A 23,371-nucleotide genomic window follows, 5' to 3' on the forward strand; every position below is an offset into this window, starting at 1 on the left:
ATTTAAAGAAAATCCAATGTATTTTAAACAAAGGAGTAAGTTGAACTCAACAGTGAGATTGGAAGTTGAAACACATTAGTGTGTGGGGGGTAAACAATGTGCAAAAGGTTTTAATAAATGTAAACTATTTTACAAGTTAAAGTGCATCTAGTGTATGTTTTAAATGAACAAAACAAAAATGTGTCAGCCTTAAAGCAGAATGAAGTTGTTGCTTCACAATGAACCCCACACTAAACTACAGCGGTGTCAGCAGTAGAAAAGCTGCATTGCAAATTTAACAGAGGTGTAAAAATTGAGTTTACATTTTTAAGTGGCTTATCTAGATTTTTCATTATTAACAAATGATTGGAAACAAATTGCTTGATGTGCTTTTAGTATATATAACGTTTTTGTAGCGTTTTTTTAAAATGAAAAATCAATTCCAATAGTGCTAAGTAGCTGATTTCCCTTGGTATATGTAGGTGTGCTACTCATTAGTCTGCCAAAGTAAAATGTAATTGAAGTTTAGCTAAACTCATTCAGAAAAAATGTGAGTATGTTCAGACATGAGTATACATGAATATCCACAACCAGCATGAGTGAGCATTTTCTACATTTGCACCAAACCCCTCCTGTGAAATTTGGAGGTGGATCTAAAAAAGTCTACAGGGTGTCTAAGCTATTGTAATTTACTTTTTATCCCTAGCTTCCTCAATATGTTTGACCCATTTAGACTTCCTTAGATCTACTTAGAGTCACATTTACTGATCAAAAGTACTGTTTACACCCAAATCTACCTGTGAATTTGGCTTCTAGCACCAAGTTTGAAATTTACTTCCCCAATGTAATATCAAAACTCATCCATTGAAATGAATGGAGAGGATGAATGAATGAGGGAAGAGGAGGGAATACATCTCTGTTTGCTCATGCAAATACTTTGCATTTTTCTCCCTTACTTTACATTGATATTTATTTATTTTTATAATTTGATCAGCAATTTCTTAAAAGCAATTGAAAGCCAGGATATTTGCATGGTATAATTTCTGAAATAGACTCATTTCAGGTAGTGGAAAAACCCAGAGGTTCCATGATACTGAAAAGGAAATATATGTGTTTAAGTTGCTTTGAGCTAAAGCCCCTATGTAACTAAAAATGAGAAATTCGGAGACCTGCTTTTAAACTTTTACTTAGGATTTATGTTTCTGTGGTTGGTACATTAATACAGTAAGGCCCAACTATCAAACATATATGCCTAAACTGAGCCTGTAAAAGATGAGTTATTTGACTCTCAAACAAGAATTAGCGTGAAGAAGTCTCCACTTGAACAAAAAATTGCCATTTTTCATGTGTAAATAAGTTTTTTGACCAATTTCCTTTTTTTCCATGTGTATTTATATTTCATCACTGCAACTTAAGGCTGTCTGAAAATTGATCCCTAATATTCAGTGTTTCAAACTTACACTTTTTCCTGCGAGGGCTGGTGGTACTATAGTACTCCATAATTTGTAAGAATCACAAATATTCTATCCCAAAATAGAATATTTTAAATAGATTTGTGTATATTTCATTGTTTCTGCATTTAAATAGAAAATCCATATAAAAGATATAATGGGTCTGTAGCGGGGTGGTCACCCCGCTCAGGGCCTGAAGGGGTTAAAGAAGCGTTGGAGAGGGCTGTGGCTGGGAACAGCTAGGCTGATTGGGGGAAGCAGCCACAGCTGGGGCCATGCCTCAATCAGGCTACAGCTGGCCCTTATAAGAGGGCTGTGGGCCAGAAGCTGGAGGAGTCTCACTCTAGCCCTAGAGTGGGAAGGGCTAACTGTCTGGTAGCAAGGTACCTAGCTCAGTGCTGGGGAAGGGCAAAGGGAGCTGGGGAGTTCCCGCCTGGTAAACCCCCAGGCTGCAGGTCTTGGTAGAGGCTCAGAAAGGTACGGGGGCTGCAGAGGTGCACACCAGGCAGAGGCAGCTGCTCCTACCCCCTTGCCAGTGATGAGTGGCCATTACAGACTGCAGTCTACCCCAGTAAGCGGGAGTTAGATGATGACTGACAGTAGCCACTGAGGCAAAGTGGGTTTAGGGGATTGGGGGCTCCCCAGGGAAGGGAGACTGTGAGTGTGGGGGTACTGCTGGGGCAGAACCCTGAGGTAAAGGGCACTGGGGTCTGGGAGGGACACAGATGCCAGTGGCAGGCGAGATACTGGCCTGCAGATGGCACTCCAAAGGCAGAAAAGAACTAATTCCCAAGACGACAGAAGGAGGTGCCATGCCGGTGAGTCATCGCTTCGCTACAGGGTCCTTTTCTTATTATGGCAAGATTCTGTCCCCCTTACTCATAAGGAGCCTTATCCATAGCCCACTTAAACTTTAGATCAGGGCCTGTGATTAAGTAATACCTTGCTTCTCCAGTAGTCACATTGAAAGTAATGTAGAAGGGTGTGTGTGATAGAGAGAGATCTGACTCCAGAAATGAGAAGTAAAGTTCAGGTAGTAAAAACAGGTTTTTTAGCAGATGTACAGTGACAAATCTTTCTATCACATTGCAAAAGTTTAAAAAGAAAATGGAACAAAGACATCTTAATTTTAAGACTACATTATTAATATTTATAATTATTTATATTACCATAATACTTAAGGAAACCCTGACATGGACTAGCACAATTATGTCCTAGGCACTAAACCAAACAAAAAAATAGTCCCTCTCTCAAAGAGTTTGCAAGGGTAAGACAAAGTGTAAGATAAAGGCAATAGATGGATATAGAGAGACAGGGGAGTACAAGGAAACTATGAGACCGTATTGCTTAGCATGATAGGCAATGCTCTCAGCTTACCCATTGTTGAGTACTTTTGTAGGCCTCATAGCAAAATAAACTCTTAAGGAAGATAATCAGTGAGAAGAGTGAGGGCAGCATGGGAGACAGCATGAAGATGCTTCATTTAAAAATTTAACGAGTGGGTGGTATAGGCTGACATCATAGTCTGTTTGGAGGTGGGAATCAGCTTTTGGATACAGAAAGAGATGATCAGTCAGATGGGGTTAGGTTGTGAAGGATCTTGAAAGTGAAGTCAAGTGATATGATAAAGAAGAGGGTGCTATTGAAGGGGGGCAAAGATGGGGTGACATGGTCAAAGTGATGAGCAAAGAAAATGATATTTCTAGCAGCTTTCTGAATGGATATCAATGAGCAAGACTGCATTTTGCCTAGTTTACTGTGGGGGAAACTGGGTATGTTTACACAGCAAACAAAGACCTGTGGCAGCGAGTCTCAGAGCCTGGATCAACTGACTTAAGCTGGTGCTGTGGGGCTAAAAATAGCAGTCTCTGAAACCCAGCAAGGGGGAAAGCTCTCAGAGCGTGGACTCCAGCCCAAATATGAATGTCTACGCTGCAAATTTGAGCCTCACAGGTGAGCCCCGCAAGCCCGAGTCAGTTGACCTGGTCTCTGAGACTTGCTGCTGCAGGTTTCTTGTTGTACTGTGTAGATGTCTTGTCAGGCACTATGGCATTCTGTGAAATGCTGAATATCTTGCAATAAGTCAAAAGCAGAATTGGGAATAACAAAATCCAGAGCCCGGATGACCAGATTCTTGCTCTAGCTCTTGGAACACACTGTCTTGTGCTTATCCAGAGAAGTACTTAAGCATGTGAGTAGCCCCATAGACTACATGTGTGTAAGTGTTCTGCAGATCTGATGCTGGTTACTCCTCCCTCATGACGCTCATACACACACCTTGCCTTTCAGTCATTCAACGGGACTGCAGGAATAGCTTGCAATTGTGGCTCACTGCTGCCAGAGGCTGCAGTGGCATCTGCTGTACAAGCTGCCAAGAGGCTGCTCTCTCTGTTGGATATAAGCAGGGAATGAGCAACCACAAGGATCAGGAAAGAAAAGGAGGCAGCAGCAGGGACAGAAGGTAATGAGGTTCTAATACTGGCAATAGTATAATCTCCCCCAGCAACCTGTCATCTCCAGGCATTCCTATCAATCCAGCATCACTTCTCACAGGTCCCAGATTCTGTCCAGCCACCTCAACCATCTGCTTCTTATTCCACCACCACATGCCTCCCCTCAGATATCATGACCAGTGGAACCGAACCCATGTTCCCTGGAGGGACTGTTATGGAGGGGACACCAGTGGAACAGGAATCATGTGGTGTTACACTGGAAGTAACTCAGCCAAAGGGACATAGCAGTGCACATGGTTTAATAAAGTTCCACTTGTTCAACTTAACCTACATTCAGCTTCACACTTTGTGAATGAAATATGGTGGCATCATCTAAGCTGTGAGATCTCTGCAAGCTGACAATGTGTGTTGTGGAATTCAGTCTGAAACGCTTCAGAGCGCTGGATTTTGTAGACACAAATGTAGCCTAGCAATCAACACAATGGAAAGAGGAGTTTGAGCTTTGCACAGACATGGCCATTCAAGAGGATGACAGAAGCAGGAAAATACAATTATTTTATCTTATTGAGGAACAAGGCAGAGAAGCCTACATCACTCTGAAGCTCACCACTGCCTCAAGCCTCACAGCAATCCTAGGATCTCTGGGGACCTACTGAATGACAAGCAGAATGAAGCTATGGAACAACACAGGTTCCTCACTAGAGACCAGTCCAAAGGGGAGGGGATAAAACCCCTATGTTACAGCCTTATATTCCCTGACTGTTACATGCAATATTGGGGACTTGACAGACTCCCTGATTCAGGACAGGATAGTCTGTGGCATTTGGGATTGCCACCTAAAGGAAAAGGTGGATTAAGGTTTCCTGGGGTCCTGGGCCGGAGCAAGTGCAGGGACCCTCCCCACCCCTGACACTGGAGAAGCTCTGTCCCTCTGCTGCAGCCTGGTCCAGCCTTGAGGCCACAGGAGATAACAAGAGCTCCTCCAATCCCAGGTCCACAGTGGGGGGGGTCCCAGTGCTGGGGCTCCGCCCACCACTTCTGCAAGGGAACCAGACTCGGGGGGCTGGGGCTTCTCCTGCCGTGCCTGGTGTTTCTTCCAGAGAGTGGGTTCAGGCACGGGGGGGCTTCCCCTGCCACTTTTAGCTTCTGTTATGGACAGGGTCAGGGGCATAGGGGGTTAACTGTGCCACGCCCCAGCTTTTGCTGGGGAACAGAGTCAAGATGTGGGGGCTTCCCCCTGGCTTTCCCTCCACGCATGCCCAGCGATTGGGGCTCCAGGGCTCCCCTGTTGCATGGACCCCATAGGCCAAGTGGCTAAACCTCCACTGCCTACAGGAGTGGCTCCAGGAAAGCAATCTCACATTTGGCAGATGTTTAGATGTGAGGCATGAAAGGATAAAAACCCAAGGGCACACAACATCCCCAGAAGTACACACAGCGAAACAACAGCAAAGAAGAGGAGGTGGCCAGGATTCCACACCCATAGTGAGATGCATTTTACTAAGGAAGACAACATGAGGGGATAAAGGAGAAGGGCCCCACACTAGAACAGAATTGCGAAGAATGTGGCAAGTTGAACCATTTTAGCAGTGCGTGCAAGAGCAGAGCAAGGTCTTTGACCAATTCAATCGGACTTGTATAAGAAGGGCATGACACATCAGACAGCATTGATAACATAATGACTTTAACAGGTTCAGAAAAGCAACAAGAGACAATACATCAGTGCATGCAACAGTGATAATAGGGAACTGCCCTGTGAAATTTCAACTGGATAGTGGGTCCTCCTGCAATATGATTCCTCAGATGAATTGGACTTGAAAATACCCATTACAAAAAAGAAGACACAACTAATCATGTAATAACTAACTCAAAAATAACAGATGGTACCAACTGAAGTTTGTGGTGGAGGATGGTAAACAGTACAGACCGCTCTTGAGAAATACAGCCATGTCTATGATTAGGATGCAGTGTTAGAATTTTATAGATGCAGTACAAGAAGCCTTTGGATTCTTTGACCATGGGATGGTGTTCCTAGGAGGAGGAGTGCTAGGCAGAGATGGACTCCATCCAACAAAGAGAGAGAAGAGCATCTTTACAAGCAGGCTGGCTAGCCTAGTGAGGAGGGCTTTAAACTAGGTTCACCAGGGGAAGGAGACCAAAGCCCTGAGGTAAGTGGGGAAGTGGGTTACCGGGAGGAAGCACAAGAAGGAGAGCGCAAGAGGGGAGGTCTCCTGCCTCATACTGAGAAAGAGGGACGACCAGCGAGTTATCTCAAATGCCTATACACAAATGCAAGAAGCCTGGGAAACAAGCAGGGAGAACTGGAAGTCCTGGCACAGTCAAGGAATTATGATGTGATTGGAATAACAGAGACTTGGTGGGATAACTCACATGACTGGAGTACTGTCATGGATGGATATAAACTGTTCAGGAAGGACAGGCAGGGCAGAAAAGGTGGGGGAGTTGCATTGTATGTAAGAGAGCAGTATGACTGCTCAGAGCTCCGGTATGAAACTGCAGAAAAACCTGAGAGTCTCTGGAGTAAGTTTAGAAGTGTGAGCAACAAGGGTGATGTCGTGGTGGGAGTCTGCTATAGACTGCAAGACCAGGGTTTTGAGATGGACGAGGCTTTCTTCTGAATTTACTAGATCGCAGGCTCTGGTTCTCATGGGAGACTTCAATCACCCTGATATCTGCTGGGAGAGCAATACAGCAGTGCACAGACAATCCAGGAAGTTTTTGGAAAGTGTAGAGGACAATTTCCTGGTGCAAGTGCTGGAGGAACCGACTAGGGGCAGAGCTCTTCTTGACCTGCTGCTCACAAACCAGGAAGAATTAGTAGGGGAAGCCAAAATGGATGGGAACCTGGGAGGCAGTGACCATGAGACAGTTGAATTCAGGATCCTGACACAAGGAAGAAAGGAGAGCAGCAGAATCCAGGTAACTACAGGCCTGTTAGTTTGACATCTGTAGCATGCAAGGTCTTGCGAAAAAATTTTGAAGGAGAAAGTAGTTGAGGACATTGAAGTCAATGGTAAATGGGACAAAATACAACATGGTTTTACAAAAGGTAGATCATGCCAAAACAACCTGTTCTCCTTCTTTGAGAAATTAACAGATTTTGTAGACAAAGGAAACGCAGTGGATCTAATTTATCTAGATTTCAGTAAGGCATTTGATACCGAGACACATGGGGAATTATTAGTTAAATTGGAAAAGATGGGGATCAATATGAAAATTGAAAGGTGCATAAGGAATTGGTTAAAGGAGGGACTACAGCGTGTCCTACTGAAAGGTGAACTGTCAGGCTGGAGGGAGGTTACCAGTGGAGTTCCTCAGGGATCAGTTTTGGGACCAATCTTATTTAATCTTTTTATTACTGACCTCAGCCCAAAAAGTGGGAGTGTGCTAATAAAGTTTGCGGATGATACAAAGCTGGGAGGTATTGCCAATTTAGAGAAGGACCGGGAAATCATACAGGAAGATTAGGATGACCTTGTGAACTGGAGTAATAGTAATAGGATGAAATTTTAATAGTGAGAAGTGTAAGGTTATGCATTTAGGGATTAATAACAAGAATTTTAGTTATAAGCTGGGGACGCATGAATTAGAAGTAACAGAGGAGAAGGACCTTGGAGTATTGGTTGATCATAGAATGACTATGAGCCGCCAACTTGATATGGCCGTGAAAAAAGCTAATGCAGTCTTGGGATGCATCAGGCGAGGTATTTCCAGTAGAGATAAGGTTTTAATACCATTATACAAGGCACTGGTGAGACCTCACCTGGAATACTATGTGCAGTTCTGGTCTCCCATGTTTAAGAAGGATGAATTCAAACTGGAACAAGTACAGAGAAGGGCTACTAGGATGATCCGAGGAATGGAAAACTTGTCTTATGAAAGGAGACTCAAGGAGCTTGGCTTGTTTAGCCTAACTAAAAGAAGGTTAAGGGGAGATATGATTGCTCTCTATAAATATATCAGAGGGATAAATACTGGAGAGGGAGAGAGATTATTTAAGCTCAGTACCAATGTGGACACAAGAACAAATGGATATAAACTAGTGATTGGGAAGTTTAGAGTTCAAATTAGACCAAGGTTTCTAACCATCAGAGGAGTGAACTTTTGGAATAGCCTTTTAAGGGAAGCAGTGGGGGCAAAAGACCTATCTGGCTTTAAGATTAAATTTGATAAGTTTATGGAGGAGATGGTATGATGGGATAACATGATTTTGGTAATTAATTGATCTTTAAATATTCATGGTAAATAAGCCCGATGGGGTGGGATCTGAGTTACTACAGAAAATTCTTTCCTGGGTATCCGGCTGGTGAATCTTGCCCATATGCTCAGGGTTTAGCTGATCGCCATATTTGGGGTCAGGAAGGAATTTTCCTCCAGGGCACATTGGAAGAGGCCCTGGAGGATTTTCGCCTTCCTCTGTAGCATGGGGCATGGGTCACTTGCTGGAGGATTCTCTGCTCCTTGAAGTCTTTAAACCACGATTTGAGGACTTCAATAGCTAGACATAGGTGAGAGGTTTTTCGCAGGAGTGGGTGGGTGAGATTCTGTGGCCTGCGTTGTGCAGGAGGTCGGATTAGATGATCATAATGATCCCATCTGACTTTGATATCTATGAATCTATGAATACGGCCCCTGGACTTAAGAAAAGCAGACTTTGACTCCCTCAGGGAACTGATGGCCAGGATGCCCTGGGAGAATAACATGAGAGGGAAAGGAGTCTAGGAGACCTGGCTGTATTTTAAAGAATCCATATTGAGGTTGCAGGAACAAACCATCCTGATGTGTGGAAAGAATAGTAAATATGTCAGGTGACCAGCTTGGCTTAACAGTGAAATCCTTGCTGATCTTAAACACAAAAAAGAAGCTTACAAGAAGTGGAAGATTGGACAAATGACCAGGGAGGAGTATAAAAAGATTGCTCAGGCATGCAGGAGTGAAATCAGGAAGGCTAAATTACACTTGGAGTTGCAGCTAACAAGAGATGTTAAGAGTAACAAAAAGGGTTTCTTCAGGTATGTTAGCAACAAGAAGAAAGTCAAGGAAAGTGTGGGCCCCTTACTGAATGAGGGAGGCAACTAGTGACAGTGGATGTGGAAAAAGCTAATGTACTCAGTGCTTTTTTTGCCTCTGTCTTCATGAACAAGGTCAGCTTCCAGGCTGCTGCACTGGTCAGCAGACCATGGGGAGGAGGTGACCAGTCCTCTATAGAGAAAAAAGTGGTTCAGAACTATTTAGGAAAGCTGGACGAGCACAAGTCCATGGGGCTGGATGCACTGCATCCAAGGTTGCTAAAGGAGCTGGCGGATGTGATTGCAGAGCCATTGGCCATTTGCTTTGAAAACTCATGCTGATTGGGGGAAGTCCCGGACTCCTGGAAAAAGGCTAATGTAGTGCCCATCTTTTAAAAAGGGAAGGAGGAGGATCTGGGGAACTACAGGCCAGTCAGCCTCACCTCAGTCCCTGGAAAAATCATGGAGCAGGTCCTCAAGGAATCAATTATGAAGCACTTAGAGAGGAGAGGAAAGTGATCAGGAACAGTCAGCATGGATTCACCAAGGGCAAGTCCTGCCTGACTAACCTATTTGCCTTCTTTGATGAGATAACTGGCTCTGTGGATGAGGGGAAAGCAGTGGACGTGTTATTCCTTGACTTTAGCAAAGCTTTTGACACGGTCTCCCACAGTATTCTTGCCAGAAAGTTAAAGAAGTGTGGTCGTGATCAATGGTTCCATGTCTAGCTGGCAGCCGCTATCAATCGGAGTACCCCTAGGGTCAGTCCTGGGACCAGTTTTGTTCAATATCTTCATTAACGATCTGGAGGATGGCGTGGATTGCACCCTCAGCAAGTTTGCAGATGACACTAAACTGGGAGGAGTGGTAGATATGCTGGAGGGTAGGGATAGGATACAGAGGGCCCTAGACAAATTTAGAGGATTGGGCCAAAAGAAATCTGATGAGGTTCAGCAAGGACAAGTGCAGAGTCCTGCAATTAGGACAGAAGAATCCCATGCACTGCTACAGACTAGGGACCGAATGGCTAGGCAGAAGTTATGCAGAAAAGGGCCGAGGGGTTACAGTGGACAAGAAGCTGGATATGAGTCAACAGTGTGCCCTTGTTGCCAAGAAGGCTAATAGCATTTTGGGCTATATAAGTAGGGGCATTGCCAGCAGATCGAGGGACGTGATCATTCCTCTCCATTTGCTGTTGGTGAGGCCTCACCTGGAGTACTGTATCCAGGTTTTGGCCCCACACTACAAGAAGGATGTGGAAAAACTGGAGAGAGTCCAACAGAGGGCAACAAAAATGGTTAGGGGGCTGGAGCACATGATTTACAAGGAGAGGCTGAGAACTGGGATTGTTTAGTCTGCAGAAGAGAAGAATGAGGGGGGATTTGATAGCTGCTTTCAACTACCTGAAAGGGCATTCCAAAGATGATGTATCTAGACTGTTCTCAGTGGTACCAGATGACAGAACGAGGAGTAATGGTCTCATGTTGCAGTGGGGTAGGTTTAGGTTGGATATTAGGAAAAACTTTTTCTCTAGGAGGGTGGTGAAGCACTGTAATGGGTTACCTAGGGAGGTGGTGGAATCTCCTTCTTTAGAAGTTTTCAAGGTCAGGCTTGACAAAGCCCTGGCTGGGATGGCTTCATTGGGGATTGGTCCTGCTTTGAGCTGGGGGTTGGACTAGATGACCTCCTGAGGTCCCTTCCAACCCTGATATTCTATGCTATTCTAAGGTCTTCCTGGGGTGAAAATAATTGCAGATGATTTCTTCATTGTAGGTGAAGGAAGCTCTGATATAGAAGGTGAACAGTAACATGGCAGAAAATTACAAGGTTGTCAATAGCCATGCAGGGAAAAGAACACAACTCAACCCAGAAAAAATTTAACAAATAGTGATGTGACATACACTGGACATCTGCTCACAGCAGAGGGACTGGAGATCAATCCCAATATGATCAAGGCAGTCAGAGATATGTCAGCTCCAGTGGATGGGAAATAAGTATAATAGTTGACAGGATGGATACATTTTTGACCATGTTTTCTCCACACCTGGCTGCAGTAGAAGAATGCATACGTCAGCGCAGAAGGCAGAATGTTGAGTTGATCTGAGAAAGCCACAGATTATCTAGCCCTGAATCTGGGAGTCTGTCAAGTCTCCAATAATTTTTTTAAAAGTTTAGATTGTAAACATTTTACACACACTGACTTAAATAAAACTACTTGTGAGTAACTGCTCACCAGTTTGAGTAATGGGATCACAAACTACACCTTCTCCCAACACTCACCCCACCTTGATATAACTCTTGAGCATGCTGAAAAATGGACTTTTGCCATCCTGACAAAGGTATTAATAGCTAAAATGCTGGTTCTTGAAATCTTTATATTGCAAACATGTACATTTTGATTAAACTTTACTCCCTGTTCAAAATATTGATAACATAAATGCATTTCTTGTAGTTTGGATGGGGGAGGTGTGCATGTGCAAATGTTCGTATGCCAAAAAATAATATAGGTTTTTATATGCTGTCTTATTTGGGAGGAAATGGAGGGTTCAAATTGAGGATCATCTTTAAAATATTTTAAGATACTGGTAGCTTTCTGGAAAAATAAGAAAGTAGATGAAAAATGGGTGTTCTGAGAACTTTGGTAGTTTTCTATAAAATCAGCAAACACTCAACCCGTTGATAGTAGTGAATATTTCAAAAGAACATTAATAGACAAGAAGCTATTTTACATTAGTATGACCTTTTCTCTCCCAGCCCTTGCCATCTAAAAATTATTCACCTATATGTATCTCTACAGAGGCTTAATTGCAATGTAATCACAAAGTTATCTAACACTTAACCATCTTTTTTTCCAAGAGTGAATGTACATTAAATAGTATCTCTAAAAGAGCAGTGTAGAGTTTTATGTTTATTGTCTCTTAGTGACACTAAATAAAATGTTCTCATATTACAAGTGAAAGGATGCCAGCTTTGCCTACTTAGCCTGGGATCTGAAAGGCAAGGTTGCATCTTTCTGGTTTGAGTGCCACTAATAGTCAATTCAGCAATTAGAATATAGGGACCAAAACACATGGACTGGGAACAAATTGATGCAAAAGTTTGGAGCACCAAGAGGGCACCTTTTTCACCTGGTCTCCAGGACTAGAGGGGGAGAGAGACATTAAACCAAGTGAGTGTATGGGGATCTGGAAATATGGGTTAGTCCTAATCTCATGAATCGTGGTGGATGTGCAGATTAACACCCTCCATGCTGGCACTGCACCTCCTTGCTTTATGGTATCACAGAAAGCCAGTGGCAGCATGGCTGCTGGTCCATCTGCTTCATGCCACAGTCTGCTGGCATATGTGATCCAGAAAAGAACCCAGATCTTTCTCTCATAGCTGCATCAGTTCTGCAGATCTAAGAGGAGTAAAACTTTTTTTTTGACAATGAATTACAGAGAGGTGATTCATGACACACACAGAAGCAGTACAGATGAGTAAGAGTGCCAATTTTATTTAGTCCCTTATCTGATCTTAACTATACTTTCAAATCTCAGGCACGTGAAATCACATAAAGGTGTTTCGCTCTCACCTACAAGGGTCAAGCATTTTAATACCAACATGTTTTTAGAATTAATTCACTGTAGCACCTGTTCATTTTGCCACCCCCTCTCTCCTGCGTTCCAGTTCCCAAAATAAATATGATGATGCAAGCAGCACAAATAACTGGTTACCATAGGAACAACCATCTCAATCTCAAAGCAGTATTTGCTAATCTCTCTCTCTCTAGCTAGACAGATATATAATGTGTGTGTATTTATATTTAAAAATACAGTACTTTGCATTTACATGACACTACTTTTTCATTTCATTTGCAAATCATTCTGGAAAGATGCTCTCACTTATCACAAAATTGATTGATTGAAGTTCATTTATATTGCTATAAATAGACTCTAATTCTCAGTGCATTTACACTGACCACAAGACATCAGTGGCCTTCAGCAGTTATGCATTGATTAGTACAAAAAGAGGGAGCACCATTTTTAAGAGGGTAAGAAAAGGAAGTGAAGTTCTTTGGTGTCATATTGATTGGAAGGGGCCTCTTAAGTCATCAAATCTAGTCCCCTGTTAGCACTCATACTATATAATCACATTCAGAATTTATCAAGCTTCATTGTAAAACTAGGTAGGTTGTTTGTCTCCACTAGTCCTGTTGGGAACCTCACCCCTCTGAGGGTTAGAAACCTTCTTCTAGTTTCCATCTTAACTTTATTCATGGAAAGTTTTTACCCATTTGTTTTTGTGCCAACATTGTACTTTAGCTTAAATAGCTCTTCTCCCTCCCTGATATTTATAGAGCAATCATATACACTTTCAGCCTTCATTTTCCTAGGTTAAACAAGCCAAGTTATTTTATTCTCCTATTGTAAAATAAACTTTCCATTCTGCTGATCATTCTAGCAAACCTTGTTTGCACCTCTTTTAATTTGAATTCATCCTCCTGAACCTGGGTGACCAAAATTGTGCACAGTATTCCAGATGAGGTTTTACCATGCCTTGTACAGCAGCATTAATAATCCCCTATCTCTACTGGAACTCTCTCCTCATACATCCTAGGCACATTTTTTTATGGCCGTGTTACATTGGTGAGTCATCATGAACCTGTGATTTACTGACTAATTCACTCATTTCTTTCTAGTCCTCTGTCATTTCCAACAGATAAGCTCTCAGTTTATAGCAAAAATGCTTGTTATTAGTCCCTTGCACTTTGTACTATTACATTTAATCCCATTTCTGTGGTTCTAGTCCCCACGGAACATCCAGTTCTTCCAGTATAATATTCATATCCTCCTCTCAACTTTGTCGCAACTAAGTTTCTTTAGCATAATTCTACTTAAATATGGGTCTCTGATGAACTCCACTACAGTTAGAAGGAAGGCCAAGTTACCATGGACTATATATTAGCCAGATAGTTGTTCTTTCAGCACAACCCATCGTTACCTCCCTTTACCCAGTTCCTTATCCAACCTTTCAATTCTTGTACTAATCACAATCTTCTGCAATTTAAGTAATATTTCCCATGTGGTACCATGTCAAATACTTTACTGAAGTCCAGATAAGGTTTCTAAGAAATTGGTTAGCTTATCAAAAATATAAAATCAGGTTAATGTAGTACGATCTACCTTTGCATTTCATCCTATTTCTATTTATCCAGATGTCTTTAGAACAAATTCTGAAGGAAAAAATAATGAAAGCCTTGCATGCTATCGAGGCAGACTAATGGGTCTGTTTCAGAGTGGTAGCTGTGTTAGTCTGTATCAGCAAAAAGAATGAGGAGTACTTGTGGCACCTTAGAGACTAACACATTTATCTGAGCATAAGCTTTCATGGGCTAAATCCCACTTCATGCAGTGGAAAATACAGTAGGAAGATAGATATATACAAAAAGCAAACATGAAAAAATGGGTAGTGCCATACCCACTATAACAAGAATAATCAGTTAAAGTGAGCTATTATCAGCAGGAGGAAAAGAAACCTTTTGTAGTGATAATCAGGATCCTAATAAGTGATGGTCATATAAACACCACCCTATACTGGAAACCTACTGACCACTATACTTACTTACATGCCTCCAGCTTTCATCCAGACCACACCACACGATCCATTGTCTACTGCCAAGCTCTAAGATACAACTGCATTTGTTCCAACCCCTCAGACAGAGACAAACACCTACAAGATCTTTATCATGTGTTCTTACAACTACAGTACCCACCTACTTAAGTGAAGAAACAGATTGACAGAGTGAGAAGAGTACCCAGAAGTCATCTACTACAGGACAGACCAAACAAAGAAAGTAACAGCCACTAGCCATCACCTTCAGCCCCCAACTAAAACCTCTCCAACGCATCATCAAGGATCTACAACCTATCCTGAAGGATGATCCTTCACTCTCACAGATCTTGGGAGACAGGGCCAGTCCTTGCTTACAGACAGCCCCGCAACCTGAAGCAAATACTCACCATCAACCACATACCACACAACAGAACCAATAACCCAGGAACCTATCCTTGCAACAAAGCCCGTTGCCAACTGTGTCCACATATCTATTTAGGGGACACCGTCATAGGGCCTAATCACATCAGCCACACTATCAGAGGCTCGTTCACCTGCACGTCTACCAATTTGATATATGCCATCGTGCCAGCAATGCCCCTCTGCCATGTACATTGGTCAAACTGGACAGTCTCTACGTAAAATAATAAATGGACACAAATTAGACATCAAGAATTATAACATTCAAAAACCAGTCGGAGAACACTTCAATCTCCCTGGTCACTCGATTACAGACCTAAAAGTGGCAATTCTTCAACAAAAAGAACTTCAAAAACAGACTCCAATGAAAAATTGCTGAATTGGAATTAATTTGCAAACAGGACACAATGAAATTAGGCTTGAATAAAGACTGGGAGTGGATGGGTCATTACACAAAGTAAAAACTATTTCCCCATCCTAATTTTTCTCCTCCTGTTACTCACACCTTCTTGTCAACTGTTGGAAATAGGCCATCCTGATTATCATTACTAAAGGTTTTTTTTTTTCTCCTGATGATAATAGCTCACCTTAACTGATCACTCTTGTTATAGTGGGTATGGCAACACCCATTTTTTCATGTTTTCTCTGTGTGTGTGTGTGTGTGTGTGTGTATATATATATATAATCTACCTACTGTATTTTCCACTGCATGCATCTGATGAAGTGGGTTTTAGCCCATGAAAGCTTATGCTCAAATAAATTTGTTAGTCTCTAAGGTGCCACAAGTACTCCTTTCTTTTTAATGGGTCTGTGATTGTTTGGATCAGGGATCAGTAACCTTTAGCATGCGGCCCGCCAGGGTAAGCCCCCTGGCAGGCCGGGCTGATTTGTTTACCTGCCGCGTCTGCAGGTTTGGCCGATCACAACTCCCACTGGCCGCAGTTCACCTCTTCCAGCCAATGGGGGTTGTGGGAAGCGGCACGGGCCAAGGAATGTTAGTGCTAGATGGCTGACAGGGTAGAGTGTGTTAGACAGAGGATCTGCACTTCTAGAGTGTGACTCTAGGTTCAAGAATAGGAACAGTGGCAAGACTTTGTTTAGACTCTGGAAGTTGTGACTTCCCAGGATCCAGCTGTTGGCTCTCCCTAAAGCAATCAGTTTGGCTGCCAGTAGGGGGAGCCTGATCAGATCTATGACAGGCAGTGGGAAGCGCCTTGGTTTCTTCTTGTTCACCTGTCAGAGTAACTGGCCAGGTGCAAGGGGAGAGTGAACTGATGCTGAAAAGGGATGAAATGTCTTAGACCCTTCCCAGACCAAGGGGAGGTAGGGTAGGAGTTGTGATTCTCAGAGTTTGCTTCTGGCTATTGTCTCCCCCTTACTAAGGCCTGAGTATAAAGCTACAATTGAACCGTATGTGACTGTTTTGAATGGTGTGTCTAATAAAATCTAGTCGAAGATCAACAGTTTTAGCCCAGCTTTAAGTAAATCTCTATTTCTGTGGGAGCAAATAAATGTAGGTGCAGTTTTTCACCTTTAATTGCTTCTGTCCACAACTAAGGTCATTTTGATTTTTAAGTCCCTCATCCCACTTGCCTAACGGGTTTTATATATATATGTCTACATTTCTGAGGCAAATAATTACAGGTTCAAATCCACACCTACAGAACTAGAAGCCAGTGTCTGATAACATGTCCTTCAATAGCATACTTATTCTGGCCTTAGTAGCTTATGGGTCAGATCTTCAAATCATTGGAATTACAGCATTTTAAATTAGCTAAGGCTGATTCCATATTTCAAGTGATTCCACATGAAAGTTTGGCATGGCAAATTTTTATTGAGACTTTCCTGACCAAATGTAAACAGCAAAAATAGATTTCAAATCCCAGTAGGCTTTTAGTATTTCTATCATGTGACCTATTTAATTTAGTCGCCAACCATTTTTGCTTCATTATTTTTCCTCCTCTTGATTTATAGATTTTAATTATGGTAATCATTTGACACTAATTACAAGGTAGCTTTTCAGGACCCAATGTAATTTATTGGATTTGTAAATGTAACTGCAATGAAGTTAGAGGGCAAGTACACTTAGTGACATAAATGCTATAAAGTAGTGTGATTAATTTCGCTTACTCTGTGCTTGGTTAATCCATATGTCTGGGTACCTAAAAATATTAAGTGGTAAACAATCATACAACATGCATTTTATTATCTGGTGCGTATGAATGAAATCTTTCAATTCAAAAGAGTATGGAACTTCATTTAACCAGTTCTAACCGTACGTTCTTCTGAAAATTAAAGCAATAAAATAAGTGCTTCCATCCCCTCACTACAGTATAATGCACTGTTTCCCTAGTGGAAGCCATCACTGCTTCTCATAAAGTGAAGATAATATGTAGAGTGCTGCATGGCTTTGCTGATGGAAAAATTCAGCTCCATTGGTGATAGCATCAGTGAGAGCTTCAGCGTATAGAATGCTCCTGGGGACTAGAGGCATTTTAACTGCCATGATGTCTAACCCTGCTCAGACAATGTCTAGATGATGTGTTTTAAAATGCATCAGTGAAGGCCCAGTAGTTAAAATGACAGTGCCTTGTTTACTGTAGCCATCCCGTTATTGCTACCACTAGTAGTACTGGATCTGGAATATCTATGACAAGAAAACAGAGGGAAAAATTCTTCTGGAGACAAAGGCAAAGTAAGCCGTTCAAACTGGATCCAATCCATCTTTATCTGAACAGCGAGAGGTTCATTGCAGTTGTCATAAGTTCTGTTGCCAAGGATATGTTATTTATATGCTATTTATAAAGCTGGTTGGGAATTTTTTGACTACATTTTTTCATGCCAGTTTGTCAAAACTGAAACATGGTGATGGAAAGGATTAGTTTCAGTAAATTGCTCATTTTAAAAAATGAAAAAAAAGTTTAGAAATTATCAAAATGTCCCATTTTGGACGTTTTTGCAGTGAAATGAAAAATTCTGTTCAGTTTGAAATGACTTTACATTTAAAATTTAAGTTCAATTTACAGTTTAAAAAATTAGCAAAGGTCAAAATCAAAATGAAACACTTAGATTGACATACAGTGATTTTTTTTTCTGGACCTTTAGTTCAACATTTCAGATTTTTGATCCAATTTTGCATGGGAAAAAAATATTCAAAATTTCAAATTATCATGGCATGGAAAAACCATTTCTAGCCCAGCTCTACAGTGTAATAATCTGTAGATTATATTGAAAGTAAAAGTAAAACATTATGAATACTGTTGAATTTAGAACTCCCAAATCCACAAATTACAGCTACAGTAGTTTTGGATAATAAGTTGTTGGGAAGACAATTTGACCTTAGATGTAGAACACTTTGGTCTGATCAAATTCCTATTGAAATCGAAGGGAGTCCTTTCATGGATTGCAACATAATTTGGATTGGGTCTTTAGTTCCTATAGTTTAAGTATAAGTATCTCTTTAGTGTTTAGTATATTATCAAAGCCCAAAAGTCTAGATTTTCTCTTTTTAAAAAGAAATATAGATGAATAAATGAGAGATTATCTGTCTGGCTCTTACATGAGTAGAAATGTAAATGATATATTGGGTGATACAGTCCAGCTCCATGTCAGTACAAGATTGTTTCCCAGATGACATGTTTGACTGTTTTGTCCAATTTAAACATCTCCAGAAATGGGGTTACTGTGACTTGCATCGAGAGAAGATTATTCAATAGCCTAATATATCACAGTGTCAAGAATAGTGAGATTGGTTTGTTTATTTCCCTCCCTCTGACTTTTAGCCTATCTAATCCTTTTCTTAATTTAATTTAATCACTCTGTTATAACCACATATCGAACATCAGGCATTATATATTACATAATTCCTGTCCATCCTTTGCATTTATGCTCTTCAGATATTTGTAGATTGTTTTCATATCCCACTGCTTAGTCATCACTGGCAGGTTATATATGTACTTTGCTGTTTTTAGGTATTTCCTCATAAATGAATCCCAACTGCCCTCTGGTCATTTGATGCACAGATAAAAGCAACAAATGAAGCTGAGCACCCAAAAATGAGGCACCTGTGATTAGTGAACATGTCTGAAAATGTGGCTGTGTATGATTGATATTGTATGCAGCAACTAAAGGAGAAAAAATGTCTCTTGCACAAGGTTCCTGCTCTTCACTTAATAGGTGATAAGTTCTCTCCCATTGAAAGATAATACACATTATTTAGAAAGTTAACTTTAAACTATGTAGATTTAATCTAATCCAAGTGTTCTTAATAATTACAAAATATTTTCTTTGAAACTTCCTCTGTTAAAGGTGTAGCTTGTAGGTATTGGTGCATAGGTATAGTCATAGGTGTAAGTTAAGGCAGTAATACAATGAGCCTACAGGCCTCAATGCTTGTAAGACAATAGCTTAACCAAACTAATCAAGACATAGCGCTTCAAAAGCCTTAGCATAAGTAGCTAACTAAGAGTAACCGTAGATCATACAATATCACAAGATAGAATGCTGTAATGACTAACCTGCTGACAGGTAACTGCAAGATGCTAGTTTATACCAACTTGGGATATTTTAAGTTAGGGAGATCAGCAAATGTCTGACCTCGAGAATGCCATGGTAACTAATAGACATATATGGTGATGAACTTGAGGTAAAAGCATTAATATTCTATGGGAGAAGGGCACCCAAACATTTGTAGTATGAGGAACTACAAATAAAGAAAAGGTACTGACCTCTACTGAACATGCATTAGCCATAGTGGTGTCAGTGCAACACACTCTGAAAGCTGTATCCTATCTACCATGCCTTTGAAGATGCCAGGATGACTACCACTTGTGATGATGATGGGGTGGGGGGGGAAGATGAGAACTAACACTTAGGGTTGTTCTGCAAGGGATGGCATGAGTATACAGATGCTCAGCTCATTCTGTATTATCTCGACCTGACTTGCAGGGTTGGAGTGTTTGTAACTTTGGCAACTGTGTTAATAAACTATTATAAATACAGAAGGTTTTTCCTAAGTGTGAATGTTGCAACCATTCATGTCAGGGGTCCCAATTAAATAGGAATTCTAATAATACTGGGTCAGATCTTGGGCTGAGCACTGATCAAATCTCAAAGTATTAATTGGAAATTTTAAAGTAGTGTCTTTTTAGGCATGAAAGTGTTAAATAGCACAAAAAGGCAGAGAAAAATAGAAGCAGACCGTGTTCACATAGCAACTAAGAGGAATTTTAATAGATACAGTTATAAAGTAGGTAGTTTCCCGTTATTTTAAACTCTAAGTGATAAAGAATGAAAAGCCAAGAATTTTTGTAAGAAGAAACAGAATGAAACAAGTTATAGAGGGAATAACAAATGAAAGAAGAGTAGATTAGGCAGCTATTCCAGAACAGTGAAATAAATCACGTCTTTTTCATTCTGTGTATTTAGTCTCAATATGTCCATATGTCTCACCTCTGGTGTGTCTACTGATACATTCGTGGATTTATTAATGGCCTTTTAGTTATAAGGAGACATTCATGTCAGCACTGTGAGTGAGATGCATCTGAAGAAGTGGGTTTTTTTACACATGAAAGCTTATGCCCAAATAAATCTATTTGTCTTTAAGGTCCACTAGACTCCTCTTTTTTTTTTTTTTTCCAAAAAACCTGAGATTCTCAGTTAACAATCTGGTTCCAACACTGTTGATCACTCTTTGCTGGTGAAAGTTACTGATTGCTAACTGGAATTATCATTGCTTTGTCAGACAAGCAAAACTGCCCACACATAGGAAAAATGTAATAGTCCTCCCAATCCTCAAAAAGCAACACTCTGTACAGGAGACTGTTTGGACAATCAACCTCTCTCCAATCTCCTATTCCTAGGGAAAAATCAGTGAGAAAATAGTGACATCCAAGTTATTTGTAACAAGAGTTGGCCAAAATTCAGAATGTCCATGCTGTTGGAAATTCCAAGTGTGACCCTATGGCCCATAGCCTTCATAGAGATATGCTTTTGATATGCATATGGCATAACAAAGATATGTCTTATGAAAGATGGGTCATGTGAGGTATCATTGGAAAGTTATCATTTACTGAATGTGATTATCCTGTTTGTATGCAGGTACCACTTCTGTATCTGAAGTTAGGAATAGTGACTGTGTAACAAGTGTTTACGCATGGGGAACGCCCATAAGAACGGCCATATTGGGTCAGACCAAAAGTCCATCACGCCCAGTATCCTGTCCTCTGATAATGGCCAATGGCAGGTGCCCCAAAGGGAATGAACAGACAGGTTATCATCAAGTGATCCATGCCCTGTCACCCAATCCCAGCTTCTGACAAACAGAGGCTAGGGGCACCATTCCTGCCCATCCTGGCTAATTGATGGACCTATCTTCCATGAATCTATCTAGCTTCCTTTGGAATCCCTATTGCCCACCAGACAGTATCAATTAGCTTGGATGGACCATTAGGAAGCACCATAGGACTTTGCAGATGCTAATCTCCCTCTTTCTGAGAAGTTTCCTGGAATGCTGCTTTGACACTGCAGGATCAGGTGATCATGTCAGCTGGTAGTGGACACTACCTTGGAACTTCTAGTGTTTTTCCATTGAGAGGGGGTGGGGGTCAAACTGAGAAACAAAGGGTACCCACCATATGTAAATCCTATTTAAGGCTGAGGAGTGAGTTAATCTGGCTTCTTCTCCACTGCCTCCCCATCCAAGAAGGAAGACTGCTGAAAACACTCAGAGACAAAAGAATTAAGCGGGGGGGCCTGAGCCCTGGCAAGAAAGGTCTAGCCTGTGAAAGGACTACCTGGAGATTTAAGTTGCAACCAGTGCAGTTTACCTTCAAGAAACTCTGCAACCTGCACAAAACAACATTTAGGGAGAAAATTTGCTCCTATTAACCAGTTAATTTAGGGTATTAAGCTTAGGTTGTGTGTTTTATTTTATATGCTCGGTAATCTGTTTTCTATCCCTTATAATCACTTAAAATTTACCTTTTGTAGTTAATAAACATGTTTTTTGTGCATTCTATAACCAATTTGTGTAATTCATAATGGGGGGGGCAAAAAAGCTGTGCATATTTTCCTCCACATTGAGGGAGGGAGCAAATTTCATGAGCTTACACTGTATAGATCTCTGTACAGAACAAGACAATATAATTTTGGGTTTGCACACCAAAGGAGCTGTGCACTTAAGTGCTGAGCAATTCCCTAGCTGAAAGCCTTCCCATGCAGCACTGATTTCAGTATCAGTGTCATTCTGCAGCTAGATGTGTCCCTACCTGTGTGTGTGTGCAGCAGGACAGGGTGAGGGAGCTCAGAGTGGTGGAACAGGCAAGCTCAGTGGAACCCAAGTACGTTAGGTGGCATCCAGGAAGGGGGGTCCAACCCATCACACCAAGATTTAAAAGTCTGATTTTATCTAAAATCAGGACAAAAATTCAAAATCTCATAAATTTTGTGAAACAAAATATTCCAAAAATATTTTTCAATCTTATCAAATGTTTTGTTTTGACTATATGATTTATTTTATATGAATATAACAGAAGTCAAAACAATAAAGTAGAAACAAAATGTTTTGATCTTGTTGAAATGAAACATTTTGATAATTTCTTGTGAAAATTTCGATGAAATCAATATGTTCCCATGAAATATTTCAATTTCATAAATCTGTTTGGACGGTTACCATACTGGAAAAAAATTGATCAACTCTGTAACTCTGGCCAGACTCCCTGATGCACTGAAATAAAGCACAAGATAGGGGCAGAATATGGGGACCACCCCAATGATGCTAAAAGTTAATTGATAAAGGCCACATCTCAGAGCTCATAATTCTTTGACTTCCCTGCAGCTTAGTTATTAGTTAAGCTTCAGATTTCACTGGTAATACACAAGATTAACTGCTTGTCTATGTGAATAGAGGGTTCAGAATCTGACCCTATGTTTCTATGATAAAAACATAATAAAGAAAAAGAGAAACGATCAAAGAGGAACAAAAGCCAAATAAATGTCCCCACTTAATATGTAGTCTATTCCCCATAAGATCATACAATTATCTATACTTAAAGAATTTAATTGTGTAAGACAATGTAATGTATAAGCATAATATTTCAATAAATCATGTTAACTGATTGTTAATATTCAAACCTTTGAATAAAAAAGCAAAATTATCTGCTTACTACTAGTAACTAATTATTGGTATTCATCTCATTATCTCAGTAGGGTTATTTAATATGTAAGTTTTAAATCATCCGAAACTTGTCAAAGAGTGAACACTGAGTAAAGAACTAGATAAGTGCTCTATTTAAAGAACAAGATGTAATTATAGATGCAGTGGAGACAAAAGAAGAATATATCCCAATATTTTTTATGATAGCTAAGGATGGCTAAGAATTGAGTTTCATCTAACCTCCAGAATGTCCTGGGTTTTAGGTGGGTTTAACTTAGCCCCCCTAAT

This window comes from Lepidochelys kempii, chromosome 1, assembly GCF_965140265.1.
Source record: "Lepidochelys kempii isolate rLepKem1 chromosome 1, rLepKem1.hap2, whole genome shotgun sequence".
Taxonomy (NCBI): Eukaryota; Metazoa; Chordata; order Testudines; family Cheloniidae; genus Lepidochelys; species Lepidochelys kempii.